Raw genomic sequence first — 19,735 nt, 5'->3', positions numbered from 1 at the left:
ATAAACAATCGAACACGTATTCGGTCACAGAGGGGGAGAAACATAGGTGACGAAGAAGCTGAATCCCTCTTTTCCTGTATTTCATATTCTTTTAAAGGAAATATCGATGCTTAACTTTGTTTTATTTGACAGTAAATTGTCATAATCGAACATTGAATGCCATTTGTTATCTGATGCGCATTTCAGCAGTAAAAGTCACGAAGATTGTAACAGCTCTTCCTAGTTCCCGTATACCCACCAACTCATTCAGTTGTGCGATGTTGAAAACACCATCAAATATCTAAAGACGACCAAGAGGGGGCAGCTATCCCAAAAACCTAAAAAGTTGGTGAAATTGACCTTATCCGCAAATACTGAAGCTCTCTGGCGTTTGCCAGCCGTTGCCAGCCAAGCTCGGTAATGGCGGGGAAGGTGCTTTGGACCATCGCCATATCCACTAAGTTATTACAAATGAGCATGGGGCTCTTAATTTCAGGGTCGTGTGTTCGCCCCCTCTCCCCGTTGGGTACTACAAATGGTGCCTTAGCAGAGTTCGCGATAGTAAACCGACCATCCTGATTGGGTGAAGACGATCAAGAGTAGAGAGCTATCCCAAAAACTTAAAAAATTGGCGAGATCGACGGTGCAGGTCCACCCACAAATATTTAAGTACCACTGAAATGTTCCATTGATACCCGTTTGCTGTCTCTTTACTAACCAGGCTCGGGAATATGGGGACTAAGGGAAATATAAGCCGCGAGCTAAAGCAAAAAATGAAAAACAAAAAAACAATCAAATCTTAACCACGCACGGTCATCAATAAAATTCTGCACCTGATTGTTGTAACCGAGAGGGAAGATCCACCACGGATCGTCTGGTCAATTGATGTTTTTCCTACCACAGATGCGGCTCTTGGAGATATCATCCAGCATAAGCATCCTCAGGCCATGAAATCGGAGGGTGTCCCTTTTATTTATGTGAGAGTTGCGGGTTAGAGATGATGAGGAGAGGAAGAAGTCCTCAAATCAAAAATTCAATTCACTTTACTCCAAACAAAATAATAAAATAAAATAAAAGAAAACAAGAATCCATGAGAAATTACTAAAATATTTGAATATAAATTTAAAAAAAAATATAGGGTTGTTTCTTTCGCAAAAGAAGAAAAAATTAAAAATAGAACGAAATAGAAATAAATAAAATAATGTAATTGTGTATTATGTATGAAGGGACGGGTAAGTTCTAACTGTGCTGTTAGTTAACAACATGGCTCAAACGGAAATACGTGGAGAAGAAGATAAACTATGAGCCACTGCTTCGGGAAATCAAAGAAATTTGGCATCTCGAGACGGTGGTCGTAGTTTCCATGATATTGCGAGCCTGAGTACCTAAGTCTCTCACGACTTCTCTAGATGTCCTGGGACTCTTACACAGTCTGGTTCAAGCCATGCGGAAGTACACCATTCTACATATATGCTTAACCTGCCGCCAACCACCCCTGCAAAAGTCTCTATATATTTTTAAGTAGGTAAGATCGTCAAAGCTCAAATGCTTGGCACCTAGTACTACAGTTAGGAAAAATCCAGCATCTGCCGAGATTCCGACAACTCGGCAAAAATAACTAAAACCGAAAAATATAGCAAAGCCATACAAGAGAAAAAGAAAAGGTTCGATCAGCCCTCACCCAGAACTCTAGGGTGGATTCACAAGGTTTTCAATTTAGCTAAGTAAAGATCATCATCATGTTGGGGATGCAATTGTAACTAAAAATTGAAATATTCAAAAAATATTTAAATGTCTTGCAATTAGATTGCCAGTTCTCTTGTCGCCATAACATTCGCTGTCTTAATCCCAAGTCCATAGTTACCAAGGGAATCATTCGCATCGGATCATGGGTGTAGACCCTCGGGCATGACCAGTTTTGGATTGCCGAAAAAAATTAAACAATCAGGCATTCCCACTTTCCAAACGGTTGGCAACTTTCAAGAATGAAATCCCTATGAAGACCTTGTGGCGGCTCATCGGAGGCATTAACCACGACTGCATTGCCGTGGTAAATTTGCCTCCGCCGCCGGAGTGGTAATTATTCAATTTGTATTTTTAAGGAGTCGCAACAAACAGCACAGAACCCACTAATCAACGCCCCTCGAGGACCATTGGACCCTGCAACTAACAGGCTTCCAAATTGGTGACCCCGACGTGATCAGTTACCTTCCTTACCTCTTATATCCTCATTTATCGACAAGGCTGAATCCAATTTGTACCGCAAACGAAATCTAGCTTTTACAACGCAAAGTGGATTTGTCATTAGGAGAACTTCAGGGGCGACGTTAGTCACAAAGGAGTTGAAATGTTTCCTCCTTGTATCCATGTTTTAGTAGAATTATTGAGTATAAAATTAAATTCCCAGGCCGTTCCGGATCCCCATGCATTTGGTGTAACCTTTTCAAAGTCCACGAAGTCCTTACTTAACTCACGACCCTTTCCTCAAGTTCAACAAGTATCCACATTCAAACCCCCAGATTTCACACTACCGTCACTTTATAACAATTAGCAGCTAATCACGTACGCGCTACCCTTGACCTTCAACTTGAAATTAAACACCAACAGGGATAATAGCAAAAGCTGCCTCGACCTTTTTCACAATTCGTACGCCTCGAACATTCCGCAATATAACAAGAAAATCCATTTGCATTCGCCTGTATTTTGTTTTAGCCAGTAACAAACGTTAAGATTGCATTTCCCAATACGCAACGTGACCTAGAATTAGCCATACGAGTAAACTACAACAAAAGTTCTTTTCGAAACATTAGAAACCTTGAAACCTCTAAACGAATGTTAGGATTTTGTGGGGTTTTCTTGACAAAGTTGTGAAAATGTAAAATAAAAACGACCATTTTTCAATAATTATTTTAAGATGATTGAATAGGGAATGACAGTGAAATGAGTGGGATATGACAGTGTTGAAGGGAGTTAGACAGGCGAAACGGAAATATGCTGCATACAAGCAAATAAATCTCTCTCCCGCTCGTCACTGACCAAAAAGAGCTAACTCACGCGGATGCCAAGATTCCTCGGACACTACAGTTTCCTATTTTTCAATCGATTAAAAACATGAATTCTAAAGTTAAGATAATCGTGTTTTTCTCCGTGTTTGTTACCGAAAGTTCTCCCGTTTATATTAGCCCACCAACGGCAGACTCTCCTATCTAGGGTCGAAAATCACAACCGATAAAAGCTACAACGTAGAAATCCGTGCACAGTTGTTGGCAGCCAACGGAGCCTATCTCAGCTTACAAAAACTGTTTAGCTCGAAACTTCTCACCATAGGGTCAAAGTTCTTACTGTACAAGACAATGTTCTTACCAGTCCTCATGTATTCCTCAGAGATTTGGGTTCTTAGCAAGAAAAATTGCGAACTCTTGTCCGCGTTCGAGGGAAAAATCCTCTGAAGAATTTTGGCCCCCCCACATGAGGATGGACGATTCCGTAGCCTACATAACGACGAAATCGATGAGCGATACCATGATTGACCATGGTTGTGCACCCGGCTCAACAGGTTGCGGTGGGTGGGTCACCTAATCCTTATGCACGAGGATGATCCAGCCCAGAAACTCTATAAGGACTATATCTAAAGTAGAAAAAGAGGACGAGGCAGACCCTGCCTGGGATGGAGCGACGGCTTAGGCCAGGACGCTAGACAGCTTTTAGGGATATCGAATTGGTGGGCCAGGATGTCTTCCTTACTAATGCGCCGTTAATGATAATGAACGGCAGACTGTAGAACAAAAGCTTATATTTCTCTGTTCCATCCCAAACTAGAAGCACAATCCTGCTAACTTCAAGGTAAAACAATTAATTTTAAGGTGAGTATTGAATTTGTTGTTGAACTCCTTGCGATAGTGTAATGATGCTTGCAGTTGGCGGTGGCGACGAGGTTTTTAAAGACAGGCTTGTTGTAGATAGGCCTTATATTTATCATTATTATTTACAAGGAAACCTTTGACATAGACAAGCACTTTCATCTTAAGTCGGGAGTGTACCGAGGAACGTCTTCACTTTCCCATTTTTAAGCTCTTTAAAAAGAGATTTAGGTTCCTTAGGTGGAAACTCCCTTGAACTGCCCTTCTCTATATTTGTTGTTTAATAATATTTTATTTGGCCCTTTTAATGTTAATTATTTGTTACGTTTTTACTAAGTATTTAATTTAATTAAAATGTTTACATTTTACAATTCGTCATTGTTTGATATCCGTGAAAATCAGGTTAGACCTAGTTTCATAAAATTTCCATCTAAATTCCAAGATTCCTGAAATATTTATGCTGCGACAAAAATTAAAAGTTGACAATGAAAAAGGGGATGACAAATGAAAGCATTTGAAATGTGAAGAAAGAAAGATAAATGGAAAAGATACGCAATGTGGATGAAAAGAGGCATTAAGGAATCATTAACTGTATTCAAGCTTTTTATGCGGTTTTCAGTTTAAAATGAGAAGTCTATCAGAGTTTGCAAATAATGTGCCCCACTCTGCCTGTCAGTTATCGATCAAAGTAGGTCATGTCCTGGCCCAAAGGATGCTTTTATCCATTTTTGGACATTCTAAAAACACAATATTACTCTGCAATATAAGCCTGTTTTAATTTGGCTACATAAAGGAATTTGATTGGAACTAATCTCTAAAGCCAATGGAATATGTGACTACAAATTCCATAACAATATGTTAGTTAGTATATTTGGAAACAAACAACCATTAGTGGAATACATTATTACTTCCTAAACCATTCTAAATTAATGCATTGATTTAAGTAATCATATTATAATTTAAATATATCTGACTTTTTTAAGAAACGACTCAGACATAATCATGACCCGTTACTACCTTATTTTTGGAAAATAAATTAATTAAAATTTATTCACTTTCAATTTAAAAGTAAATAATTTCCGACAATCAAAGTGTTCAAGTAACGAAATGAAATACTCTAAGTAGGTAGCCATGAAAATATCAATATCTTGTTGTTTTCTACTTCAACTTCAGCTAAAAGCCAAGTAATTACTCATTTATATCTTAACTTGCAAATGAAAAATATTTTCAGTTGCATTCATATTTGCGCATTCACAAAGTGTTAATTGTTTGGTTGGTAACTGTTTTAATTCATTAAGAAATACCTATCCGAATGGTATTTGCGTGCAATTAGTGACGCTAAAGTAAATAAACGTTGAAAAGATTAATTAAATAGTTGATTGTCTTGGATATATATAGAGATTGTTTATTTTCAGAAGATGATTCGTTTTGAATAATTGAAAGGTGTCCGTACATTTTGATTGGGTGCACAAATAAGTTTTGAGAGATTTGTTAAGGGAAATTCAATATCGTTTGCTTTGTCAGTAAAGTTTATTTTTGTGCAGATACCTATATTTCGGAAACGAGAGGAGCAACTGCAGATTGTTTTCGTTGTTGAAATCTTCTCATCTTATTGAGGCCACAAATTGAAAAGTGAACAAGATCCGCTGGCGTAGAGAGGAAGTTGCTCCTGAACTTTACCTTGCAGGTGAAAAGCAATTTACATAACAGCATTGAATTTGGTGTTGTATGTTTCCCCATGTAGATGTGTTGTGATAGTGTATATTACTAACAGCAACCTAGAAATTCTAAAGATTCTTTATTAAATGAAGAAAAAACGCTTTCACCTAGATCTTTTTTTTGTCAAGAAATGAAAGTAATGCTTTTTTAGACGTAGTGAAACATCTGAAAAATCACGATCTACCAAAATGAAACTTAGTTGTACACCGAATCCACTAAGCAGTCAATTATGGTAATTCGATATTGTGTCAGATTCAGTTGTTTAGCCATTTGAATTTTATATAGGAAATAATAAGCATTCAAATATTGAATTCCATTTATATAGCTACTGACGTCATGATTACACCACGAGACTATTATAACCGTCAGTTGAAGGAAGGGTAATTGGCTTTTAATGATTTCAATTACCTATGCATTTCCCACATGCAGAATCCAGATTATGAACTTACTTGTTGAACGTAGGTTAGTGTAACTTTGTGAATAATGACTCATCGAAGTACGAGTAGGATTAAATTAACCTTAATGGCAATACACGTGTCGAATTCATAAGTAGATCTATGCACTTGTTTGTGTTTACTTGATGCAGTTAGCATGCGCTTTTTCCCATACAAAATGCAGCAGTAATTTGTTTCGTTAATCTTCCCGAAAATTAGTAAATTTATATTTGGCTTGCGTCGTCTCGATGCATGAAATATCTCAAAAGTGACACCACATTAGCATCATCGAGCGAGATTCAATCATCACCAAATATCACAACTTCAGTGAACACCACGACATCACTTAATATCACAACATCACCGCATCAGCATCCAGTAGAGAAGTGATGGTGATATTACTCTTGTGATAAATATCGATTTTGTAATAGCCGTGCCGATGTGACATCACATTATAAAACAACACCAAACATCAGCATTCCTAATAGTGTAAGTAGCAGTGGCGAGTGTCGATATTGACTATCGCATATGAATCTGTTAAAATTATAATTTGGCTCTGTTGGCTGATTAGGCTGATTCTGAAAGTATTTGATTTTTACTTAAATCTTGTGTTCTTTACTAAAGATGCTCGCTCGAATCGGCATTGTTATTGTGATCATCAAGCAAAAATCTCAACACTTATTGAGAATTTTGCATCATGTTAAAGAAGCAACGACGATTAGAAAAATGCGTCTCCATCGGAATACCGAAGAAGTAGACTACCTTCCTCATATTATAAACCAGCTGTTGATTTCCACTCGCTTCAACATATGTATCAAACGCAGTAGATGCTCAAAATGAACGCTTAATCAGTTATTGACAACCATGAAGTGAGGGCTATTACCTAAACGGAAATAGTGACCATTCAGTTAAGTTGCCGTGGACACCCAGTTGCTGAGATTTTTGCAGGTCATTTTGGCATGAAGAATTAGGTTTACTTCATTCTCTCATACCAGGTATAAAAGTAAAAATAATAAATATTGGGGAGCCACCCAGTCACTCAATATCAATGTAATTCAAATATTTCCAAAAACGTAATGAGAAAAAATTGCGTCGTAAGGTGCTCTATTGCTTCAATATTTAATTCGAATCCGAGGATTGAAAGAAGTTTGTAAGTTACGGGAAAAACGACTTAACCTACCTAACTAGGCAGCACATTAGCTTCTATAAAAATCAGAGTCGTTTTCTAAGGACCTAGTCCGCATCTATGGATATGCATGATAGCCAAATGATATTAATGAAGAATTTCACGTTATCAAGATTATCAGAAGACCGTTTTCCTTTTACCATTTTCAAACCGGTGCGATGGCTGACTTCATTGATCATCAACCTCTCGATCTTTGCCTCCACGTCCAACTTACTCAAAATCTAGACAAAGCAGACTTTTCACACTTCTTTCACGCAGAATTTTATCACAATCTTGTTCTTTAAGTTTCAGTACCACCGCGAATCCTGCCACAGCCCAGAACTTTCCATCATATAAATCGAGTATTTCTACATTCACCTTCTTCTGTCCCTCCCTCAATTAACCACTTTGGTAATATTCATAGTACGTATAGTGGAGAGGGTTAATGTCATCCTTTAAGAAATGGAGGACCATCTTAAAGGTCTTCAGTTGATAGTGATGCGATTAATGCTTGTTTATGCAACTTGTTTTTCTTTACATTTAAAAGTAAGAGAAATCGAATGGGAAAAACGTAGCAGAACGGTGGGCAAAATGTCGAAAACAAAAGAAGGACGACATATGGGCCATTACATATTGCAGCAATGAAGTAACATTGAGCAACCCATACCCAGACTTTGTTTCAAATGGGGACAAGATATCAAACTTCACATTCTTTCCAAATAGATGCATACACAAAAAAAACCTAGACACCTCCAGATGACCGAACTTGCCACCAGGTCGACCATATACTTATTCAGAAAAGATGCCCCCCCCCCCCACATCCTGGATTTTCAAACATATTGAAAAGCAATTCGCAACTTGACTCTAGTGAAATCTATCAATCGAGATCTCCACTATACAAAAACCAAACCAGCCCAACCAAAAAGACTTAACATCGATTGATTCCAGAGTAAGCAAGAGGCTTGGGTGTGTGTTTCTACTTTGTAAAAGAAATTAATACCCACACTCATTGGATCTGGGAAATAAAACCGTCAACAATGTATAGACCAAAAAAAGGACGCTTTTGAATCCGTCGAGGGTGCAATATTATGAATGGAACTAGAGGAAAGAAACGGTTGATTTGATAAGGGACAATTGACAGACAATACATACAATGGACTACTATATAGAACTAAGAAGACACACGACCTTTGTATGAAAACCAATAGAATGATAAGGGAAAAGAAATGGCAAAATTTCGATAATATGCTACGGAGCATGAACAACAATTTTGCAGATAATAAAACAAGACCAGCCCACAAAGCAATAAAAGGGATAAGAGATCGGGTCCCAACTAAAAATGAGTAAGTAAGTAAAGATGGCAGCATCATCATCATCATCAGCGGCGCAATAACGAGTATCCGATCTAGTCCTGTCTTAAAAAGGAACTCGAGACACCCTGGCTTTGTGCCGAGGTCCACCAATTCGATATCCCTAAAAGCTGTCTGGTGTCCTGACCTACGTCATTGCTCCATCTCAGGCAGGGCCTGCCTCGTCTTTTTTTTCTACCATAGATATTGCCCCTTTTCCATACGGATTAAGTGATCCGCCCACCGCAACCTATTGAGCCGGATTTTATCCCCAACCAGACGGTTGTGGTATTGCTCATAGATTTCGTCATTATGTAGGCTTTTTCGGAGGATTCTTCTCTCGAACAAGGTCAAGAGTTGGCAGTCTTTTTTGCTAAGAACCCAAGTTTTCGAGGAATATATAAGGACTGGCACAATAAGGGCTTGTGGCCTGTGGTGAGACGTTTCGAGCGAAACAGTTTTTGTAAGCTAAAATAGGCTCCGCTGGCTACCAATAACCTTGTTCGATTTTCATCGTCATAACTGTTATCGGTTGTGATTTTCAACCCTAGATAGGAGAAATTTTCAACGGTCTCAAAGTTATAGTCTCCTATCTTCATTGTTTTCGTTTGACCAGTGCCATTCGATGTTGCTCGCTCTTTCGGTTTTGGCGCCGACGTTGCCACCATGTACTTCATCTTGCCTTCAATAATGTGCAGCCCAAGATCTCGATGGCAGCATCATCAGCGGAAAAAAAATGACGATCTCCCCATTTCCTTCGACACAATACTAAAGCGTAAATTGGAAAACCCACAAACGGAGGATACTGGTACTGCAGCCAACTCACCAGCCCTATGCAGGCAGGCTTATGCAGCAATAAAGAGCCTGGGAGCAATCAGCGCACCGGGGATCGATAATACACCCGCAAAGCAATTTAAAAACAACAACAGTTGCGCGAAAAGCACGTATCACCATTTACCCAATCTCCAAAGAAGGCGATAATGACAATTAAACAGGCATCCCACTGCTATATTCGGCCAACAAAGCATTCACCAGAACCTTGAAAACATAGAAAGAGACACCGGGGAGTACCAAATTGACTTCAGAAGAAGACTCTCAACAAAATATCAACCCATCACCGTGAAAAATGTTAGGGGTCGGCGTTCGCGAAATATTTGTTGCTTTCAAACGAACATGCAGGAATATCGATCACACGAAGTTATGCTCCAGTGTGATATCCCAGCAAAACAAATTCGTTTCACAAAAGCAACCATAACGGACTTAGAAAAGTATCTTACCACGATCCATCCCCCCCCCCCCCCCCAATGCCAGATAAAACCTTTATGATAGAAGGAATAAAATTCCTAGGAGTAGGTCGAGATTAGGGCGAATGATGAATCAGGTACAACAGAGAGCTGGAGGGTATATATGAAGGATATTCAAAAGCGCCAATGAGATGGTCACATTGAGAATTCCAAAATGGTGTTGGGGAGTCGAGAAAAGGATGCAAGGAGTCACCCGAAGCCAGCAGTTCATTATTGTTTACTTATTAGGCATATGAAGTAGGCGGACGAAGATATTGAGCCGAGAAAACTGCAGACAATGCATTTGGAAGCCACGGCTCGAAACGTGCTGTAGTGCCATGCCATTCACACACTCAAAGCCGCGGAATTCTACTAGAATGACTTTAGGATCCTATCGAAGAACTACCTCCGCTTTCATAAATATTCTTGGTTATTATGTACATTGTATTGTTCGATTAAAGTAACACGCGGGAATTAGTTAATTTTCGCATCCGACCGTGATACCAGCGCTGGTCATTGTCCTTCCGTGTACATTATTTTCTCATTTGGATTAAAACTACGATGAGGTAAACGATATTCTTATGAATTTCGAACATCTCAGGTAGTCCTTAATTTTCAGGTCGTCTGATGGCACTTTTAGTTCTCGATTTGGGGCATATGTTGACATAGCGAGGTCGAGGGCACGACGTAAATGTCGGGCCACCCAAGAAACTTTTCTCTACGACAGGAAAACAGGCTTCCCTGCCCTTGCTTAGCATTGACCCGCGTGCAGAAACAAAGCCTTATTACAATCGGCTTACTATTGCCTGTCCGTCTATCTGTTACACCCATTTTCTCAAAAACGACTAATCCTTTTAGAGAAAACGTCATTATACGGTGAGTTTAAGGGGGCGCGAGTCCCCATCCAAGCAAAAGGTCAGTGTTAAATGTCTTTTCACAGAATATAGTCATGAGGGGTATCAAAAGAAGAAGGTCTCAACTAGTAGAAGTATTACCAGTAGAAGCTGGTTTCATTTTTGACTCTTTTTCCAAGAGGGCAGGACCTGGAACCCATAATTAATTTCACAGACCCGTTCTCAGAAACTACCAAACCAAAAAATCTGAACAAGATCAAGAACTTATTATACCCCTCATGTCGATACTTGTTTGATTATAGCGCGTTTGATTATATAATAAATATATATGTGTAACTTAATGAACTTACAGACTAAAGTTAAATCAAGGACCTAAATTAGCTATTATGAAGTATCGAGCAAGATACGAACACAAAAATATTGGTGCAACTTCTCCGGTCATATATCCGGATATATAGTAAGGGAATGTCATAAATCAGAAATGCATTTAAATTACTTTGTTTCGAAATAATTATAACAACTCAGTTATTATAGTTTATATTGAAGTGTGATAGGAGTCACCTCAATCTAATTTGATTAGTGAACTACTAGAAAAAACAGCTTAACAACTTGCCAGAGATGCTACCTGATCTACTTAGGTCATTTCCACTCCAGCATTTAGTAATAAATCAAATCTTGTCATCCAAAACCTCTTGCCACCTCTTAAAAAAGCTCATGAAAATCCCATTTGGAGGTCAAAAAAATTACAATAATTTTGATCAATGACTGATGATTGAAATGAATTCAAATTTGCAATGTAAAAAATGTGCCAATATTAGGGACAAGGTTACCAAGGAAATCATTTTGGTTTGTCAGTTTATAACAATGTAAGAAATATGACAGATACATATATTTCAAGCATTGTTAATTTGGCTGATGTACAGTTGAGATTGTGTTCGTGTTATAGAGATGACCAATAAGTGCAGAAGCCAATCGCCATATTTTGATCATGTTACTAATGGAGGATGTCATATTGAATAATATGGGGTTTGTCATAAGTGATAATGCATTAATTTTTGGAATTTCTGAATATAAATGAATATGATTGATTGCTACATACATATACCAGGACGTATGCCTTGAAGACAGTGGCAAATAGTGTCACTGACAGTCACAATGGGGTTACAACTCAATGCTTCGATAGATTCGCATTAAAAATTAGATTTTGTTACTGATATTCAATGATTAATTTTCGTTGAAGAAAGAAGGCCGAATAGTTATTTTTTATAATATTTGACACTGATAAAAACTAACTGTATTGGAAATGACCTGCCATATTATTTAACATTGAAGTGAAATTTAGAGGAATTTTCTTGAGTTCAGATATATGTAAATTACATCCTATCAATACTCTGAAGAACCAATTTTGATGATAAGCGACAACTTCCAATAATTTTAACTGGATAATATATAAAATGGAGAGTAAAACTTAATCCTGAACATTGAAATCTTCCGCGACAATAAATTCTATTTAATAATTATATATTTTTTTGATACACTTAGCTTCACAATACTATGTAAATGCGAAGGCTGCCATACAATTAAATGTAATTTTGCCTAACGCAACAATGCCGGCAATAAGCAAAATCAATTCGTATTTTTGTGAAGCCGCAATCTGGATTTTTGTTGAGCCCGACGGTCGCAATGTCCTTTGTACCGTACAGCCGGTTGATGACCTTTTGAACTGGGGAGATTGAAGCAAAGAAAATGTGTATTCCTTTGTCTCAGGTAAAGAATCATCTGACTACTCGAGCAAGGATTTTAGTGGATGTAGATAACTTTCAATAACAAAATAATTGTTGATATGGGAATGGGTAATATAGGTCCCAGGGCGAAACGTGGATTGGTACTCACGACGGAGCATAAAGCCTGGGAAACGCCTGTTGAACCAACACCAGCAGCTCGACTACCAAACCCTGTCTCCACCTCCACGTGATGACCGCTGGGAGCTCTTTCTTAACGAAAAACTGCAGACGGAGAAGGATGAAGGCGAGTCTCCCGCGTCTAAAAACGGGGACAAAGTGTACCAACTGGTCCTCTATGTTGGGGGTTGGGTAGGGCTGACAAACCTACACGGAAAACTGAAGTTACGAAGCCACAACAGAAGCCTCGAACTGGACGGATTATATAACGACGAACCCGGCGACGACAACGGAATAATGATTTGGGCATTTTCTCATGGAACATGCGCTCCCTGTACAGAGATGAAGTTGATGAGCAGCTAGCCTATACCCTGTTCCAATATAGGGCTGATGTGACAAGCGCTGGACAAGGACCGGTTTCCTGGAGAAGAGTCATTACACCATATATTATAGCTGCCATCCAGTAAATCTCTCGCCAAGCTGATTCAATTTTTAAGAAAAATAAAACTAGTATTTTTGTCGAACTCTCAGGACGATACTCAAAAAGGAAAAAGAACGTAGCTTAATAGTAAGCTTTAACAGATTTCGGTAGTACCATGACCAATCAAATGGGGAAAGTTGTATTTTAAAGTAAATTGTACTTATGTCTAGTCAATATTTCTAAATTGTTCTTTTAGTATGTGAAATCACTCCTAACAAATATAATGGTAATCATGATGAGAGAATTATATCTACATAACTTAGATTCTCGAAACTATCTCTAACATGATTTTTCAGATTCTACTCGCATCGCACCGTATTAAGGACACACAAAGTGTTATTAATGACGTATGAGGGGTGGTGTATTCAAAAACACCCCCCCCCCCCCCCCCCACATTCGCGCACCTGAGTAGCACATATGCGTGCAACGTGTTCACGTATCCACAGGACGCTTTAGTCGAACTATACATAGCTGCTATTTCTCTTATTGGGATAACTCTGCCTTCGCGATTGATAAGGTTCAATACGGATCCTGCCCAGTTAATGTTTTAATAGCTCTTAACACAAAGTTGATCTGGAGCGACGTGGATTATCGCCTCTTTCACTGATTCTGAATAGGAAGTTTCTAACGACGAATCCCAATGAAATCAATAACAGCGACCTTTGGATATTTTAATCGGAAATTCTAAACTAAATTCGCGACAACCTTAAACATTATTTGTTATTTATTTGTTTAAATATTGTTGAATAGCATTCAATTATATTATAATATAATACATAAATGTTCAAATCTTTATAATATCATTAACTATTTCTTTGGTTCTTATCCCTATAAATTGTATCGCTGCACCATATATACATATACAAATGCAGTTTGTCTGACGGATCCTGCCTGGTAATTGTGAAACATGGATATATTTAGATGTTGCTGTAAAACAGCTGAACGCATCTTGCATCAAGAACTGTTTTTGTTGCAGGTGCAACGACCATTTCGAGCTATTGCTTGAGAAAAGTACCACTTATGACTTTCCATTGACTTTGACAGGCAGGCGGGAAAGATCGCCCAATGGGAGGCGGAACATTTTTGCTCAAATGCGGAGAACCATTTTTTAGAAAAAGTTCTATGAAATCCGCGATTTAATTTTCATTCAAAGAAAACGATTTGCGGCAGATTGTAGATTGTAGATTTTGCGTGGAAAAAAAATACATAAACTCGTTTCAGGCGTATTTTATTTATCGGATGCATGCGTAAAAAATTCCGAGATAATTAAAACGAAAAATTCGCCTAGAAACTAGAATATTCTAACAGGAAGGGCAGAGTAGGGAAGAGTTGTTCTAATAGGAAAACAGGGTAACCTTTCATCCGCTTTTGAACTGAAAAGAGATTGTTAATCTGGGCAAGGATTTCAGAAGTGACTTTGTAGAGGAGAATTCGAAAATTAAGTGAACGGAAAATCCAAGCAATGTAACTGCATTTGCGGAATTTCTCTTCTATTTTCAAAACTGTTTTGCGATAGTTGTATTATTGCAACTATAGGCTATTTTCCGAAAGAAGTTTCCAAACAATACTTTACCTAAAACATTCCATAACTCCTCAAATCTAGTACAATCAAAGGAACATTTGAAGCCGATCTGCAATTAATTTCCACAAACCCTAATTATCAAGAAGAGTTACAAGTCATGAGGATTCGAACTAAATTTACAACTCGAAAATATTAAAGAATCAAAGAATCCGTCAAGTACTCTCCGCAACATCGAGCACGTATGCAGAATGGTGTACTTCGGCATGGTTTGAACCAGACTGCGCGAAATTCCCAGGACATCAAGGGAAGCCATGAGGGATTTAGGTACTATACCTGTAGCTGATAATATTATCGGAACTGCAACCACCCGCTCGAGACGCCATATTTCTTTGATTTCCCGAGCCAATGGCTCATAGTTCACCTTCTTCTCCACGTTCAATGTTGTTATTATAATAATATAATATACGCGGAGCGACCCGTCTTGTCAACTAATAGTACGTCAGGCTTATTATGTGCAGTATGGCGATCAGTCAGAACTTGCCGGTCCCAATACATGCTGTAAGCAGAACTATCAAGTACTGCTTGCGGCTCATATCGGTAAACCGGAGATGTTCCCGTGGTCAGCCCATGCTTGTATGCAAGGTTTTGATGGATAACCTTACATACAGCATTATGCCTGGTGATGTATTGCACCGGTGCCATAACAGTTTAGCCAGAAATGAGATGGCCAACGTCTCTAACGCCGAACCACACATTCTGCACTGGTCGTTCTCCACCCGTTCTTTCATGATGAGCTTTTTATAAGCTCGGGTGGCGACCACGCCGTCGTCCTGAATGGCACACATGAACCCCTCCGTCTCAACAAAGAGTTGTCCAGCACACAGCCATCTGTTCGACAAATGCAAATCGACAAATGGCTGCCAAGAACAATTCACGTGTTTACTGTGCATTGCCTTCGACTTCCATTCATCGATCCCCTCTTGGTCCGACTTCACCGCACTCAGAGGATTGAAAGATCGATCCTTCAAGTTAAGTGGAGTCAGCCCACAGTCTGCCTTACAGATAACCACATGCTATCCGTACCGGACCTCAAATTTCTTCTTCTTCTCATTTTTGGTGGTGCATTTTATCCATAGCTGCCAGGTGTTGGGATATCTTCCTTAGTGAGTAATCTGCAAGACTGCAAAGTTCCTGCACTTTCCTCACCTACCCCCTGAGACGCTGCGGTGGCGCACAGCCATTCAGACTGAAACTATCCATCCCTCCTCCTTTCACAACCGGGCTTGGGACCGGCTTCGGCGTTTCCTTAATTTTTGTTGATTTTAATTTTGTTAATTTAATTATTATGTTTGAGTTTATTATTCATTCTTTTTTGACCGTTCGTTACCGTTGCTCAAATCGAAGTTCGAGTGGAGGAATAATTATGAGGCACTAATATTTTAATTTTAAAAACTCCCTCTTCCCATTCCCTAACTTCGGTAATACTCACAGCAAACCTAAAAGTATTTTCCATTCTTTTAGCCTGGAGATGCCAATGAAGGATGAAAACCGCACAGTACGCACCACCTCAAAAATCTGAGGCAGGGAAAATACGGATGGACCTTCCTCTTCGATTGACAGGCTGTTGTCTCCAGTTCTCTAGCTAATCACGCGAACCCACATTCCCGAACGTGGTTGGCACAAAATTGTGAGAAAATTGTGAGACCCGGTTCTTCAATGGTAACTCATATGGTTCTTTTTGTACCAAGTCAATCTAAAAAAATCAGCTCTGCTACCGAATAGAAGATAGTTAAAGAAGAAAAAGAATATACTAGCTGATCAATGTTAGTAGTTTCCATGACAATTTTTCTTCAGATTCCCGTACCGATAGATCGATAGATAGTATCTAAAGTATTTCAATATATTGAACTTCGCCTTCTTTCAACATCAAGGCCTACAACTCATATAAAAAATAGTACTAGTCAAGCAGAGCACAGAAACATATATTGTGGCTTCATCATATGATAATTTTCTCAAGTTGCAACTGGGTCGTGACAAGAGTCCAGAAGCGCTGATATGCATCGATGCATTGTCTCATACTCATCCACTGTCAACTGTCAATATTCATTCCATATTCCATGAGGAACATTAGTCAGACTATACACATGGGACACTTTTAGAATTCATACTCATGAAAACAAATTGACAACCTGAAGATAGATTTAATCGGATCTATCAGGTTAAAATCAAGTGTTAATTGTATTCAGGAGGTGTTTACTGATGAACTCAGGTGGAGGTGTTTACTCATGAAATATTGACATTAAAATGAAAATAAAAAGCCAAAATTAAAAAAATGACAAAAACATTTAGTTTTACCATATTTTTACATATCGGCTCATAAAAATGTAGAACATTGTCAAAAATAACAAAAAACAAATTTCTTCCTCTTAGCACAGATCCTTCACAGTAACACCTTCTACCAGAAGCTATTGATTGAAATAGGAGTAAAGAAGGAGTATATAGTATATGCCATTGATTTTCATCCAATAAACACTCGTGCGTAGATAAAAAAAATAAATTCGCAAATAAAACTAAATGTTTATATGAATGAACATCGAAGTTTGTTTCAATTCCCTCATAAAATGACGATATCGTAATGACCACCAAGAATACGAAAAGATAGTATAGGCAATAACATCAATCAACCTTGCTTTGAAGAGCCGGGACCAAACACTGGCTTGACAACTAAGAAGTTCCCATTGGACCCACCAAAATGTTTATATATCTTTGCACGTGCGTGCTATCATTAAAAATCGAAAATTAATCAAGATAATTCTTAGACAGCAATAAATAGTATCTAAATTTACAACACGATTTGGAGTTAAATATGTAAAGAACATGTCATGTATAATATTATGCATATGTATATCTGAGGACCAACCGTCTGGTTTGACTGTGGATGGCTAGAGTTGGTTAGGCAGATGAACCTGGAGATAGTAAAAAAATAATTTGACTAAAAAATAATACTGCATATCATGTAGTTTCCATTTTATCTCACAGCAGAAGTCAACAAACTTCGCCTGAAAGCAATTTAGATAAACATAAATTAAGTTCGATAGATGGAAGACTGCGTGGAGACAACATGGGCAATTTTTAGGTTCCTTTGTGAATCTTTTTTCAGATGGATTTGTCATGAAGTCTATAGTCTCTCAATTTTTGGACCGAGTCCCGTTATTCAAATTATTTAATTGTTTCCTTTGATGTCCCAAGTTTCAGTGGTGTCACACGCTTCTTATTAGCGATATTTATTCCATTCATTCAAAGCACACGTTAGATTTGCATATTCACTCTAAAATAATATCAAATTCTGCACACGTGATTTTTGTCATTCAAATTCAAAATCGCTCAGATCAATCTAATTCAACAGAAAAAATAACTGGCGTGACTTGTGTTACATAATACGTATAATTTCACAGGTGGATTTAAAACCGGTCACTTAAATTTATCTCTTGATTAAACTTTCTTTCGATAAAAATCTGGATAAGATGGTTTCAAATCGAAAATACTAAATGCTTGTTTTTGTTTTTGTACATCTGTCTCTAATAAATGTATCTCAAAGTAGAAGTCGATAAACTTAGCATGTTTAGGGCCATTTGAATTCATTAAAATTTAAAAGATTGAAGACAATTTTAAGGGGACAGGAGGGCATTTTTTCCAGCTCCTAACGAATGATAGAAACATTTTTAGTAAAATGAATAAAGTTTTTTCAGTGAATTCCGTGGATGATTGCAATAAAAAAGGCAATTTTGGATATCTTTATTGACCGTAATAAAATGCAAGCGTTGGTGGAAAATTTGATCTACTACATGATAGTAACCAACAGATTCGTATCTCCGCATGGACTTTATTGCTTTCTTCATTTTCACTTGGCGGTAATTACTTTTTGTTACTAATGTTACAACATCCATGAAATTGCCAGCGCATTCCAAATCTGGGCGGGTATTACACTCTCTCCTATATAGCACGCGGTGCTATTTTTTCTAATCTAAATATGATAGCAAATATTATTTCAGAGTTTTATTCCACTGTGAATCGATTACCCTCCCATGGGGGCGGGGGTCGATTTTTGAAGATAGAATCATCACACAGATTTGTCTTTCCCGTTTGAATGATTAGTATAATTTCCGGTGAGTTTGTTGATGCATGTGGAATATACAGATTATGATTATTTTCATTTGAAACATAAACAGATTTCGTATTCAAATAGAAACAAAATTTTCCACCACGCAGTGGAATTATTCGCATTTCTAGTTTCACAGTTGACACTACATAGATAAAATATGGTTGAAATAATGAATGAAAATCATAAATATACACTAATTAGCACCAGGCTGATTTGCGTGAAACAAGTATCTTCCACTCAAAGGATGAGTCAAGAAAAGAATTTAGTTAAATAATTAGCAGTTAATATGGTAATTTGCTTCTGCCAAATAACATCACACCGACTTTGAATTCATATTTTAAGTCGTGTTGATAATAGCTAATTACACCATACTCCAGCAAAGAATTATTCTTACTTTTATTCTTCAAAAAACCCACCTGCATACCATAAAACTCAAACAAAAGGCAATATTTCATAAAAATAAGGACTTTTCATGTGCATTCACATTGATTTAAAGAACGGGGAAGAGGAGCTCCAAGAACTCAGGTCTCAAACTTGAAGCCCATTACACTATCCCCGGAAAAATTTATGTAGAAGTCGTTCTGGCTCCGATCGAAGGTTTTTGTGAATATGAGGAGGTGCCATAAAGCCAGAAGGTACGTAGATTCTTCGTTGAAGAATACCCTACCAAACTATCTTCGTCTGAGTTCTAAAAATTGTAAGCAACTATATATGAAATGCAAGGCTGTCTCCTCTTGTTTCTCATATTGATTGCATATAGCGAAAACCACCACTCGATTTCCCATGCCGTACTTTAGTAAGTAATGCCCCTTAGGGGCTCAACTAAAAATCCTGCCTTAGTGACCTCCGGTTGCGTGACCAAAGCAAACAATCATCCAAACTTCAGGAACAATTGGTTGAAGTTCACACCAAGTGGGTGAAGTGTTGATCTAATGCTAATAACGCGGATTCATATGATACAACCACGCTAGTTTTATCACAGGTATTCTTCGGCTACCAATAAAAGGAGGATAAAAGCTAGATCAG

General features: G+C 38.0%; 1 protein-coding gene and 1 long non-coding RNA gene across 3 annotated transcripts in view; one reads left to right on the top strand and one right to left on the bottom strand.

Annotated features, from left to right (window-relative positions):
• Positions 1–19,735, bottom strand: part of LOC119652553 — a 503,388-nt gene that overhangs the window by 288,609 nt on the left and 195,044 nt on the right. The window lies entirely within an intron of this gene.
• On the top strand, positions 5,042–13,406 carry LOC119652557. Its single transcript, XR_005249560.1, has 3 exons — positions 5,042–5,182; positions 5,255–5,526; positions 13,322–13,406. It is a non-coding gene; the product is annotated as an uncharacterized LOC119652557 (long non-coding RNA).

Source organism: Hermetia illucens, chromosome 3, assembly GCF_905115235.1.
Source record: "Hermetia illucens chromosome 3, iHerIll2.2.curated.20191125, whole genome shotgun sequence".
Lineage (NCBI taxonomy): Eukaryota > Metazoa > Arthropoda > Insecta > Diptera > Stratiomyidae > Hermetia > Hermetia illucens.
Note: the sequence above shows the minus strand (reverse complement) of the source record. Positions and strands in the feature narration are given on the sequence as shown.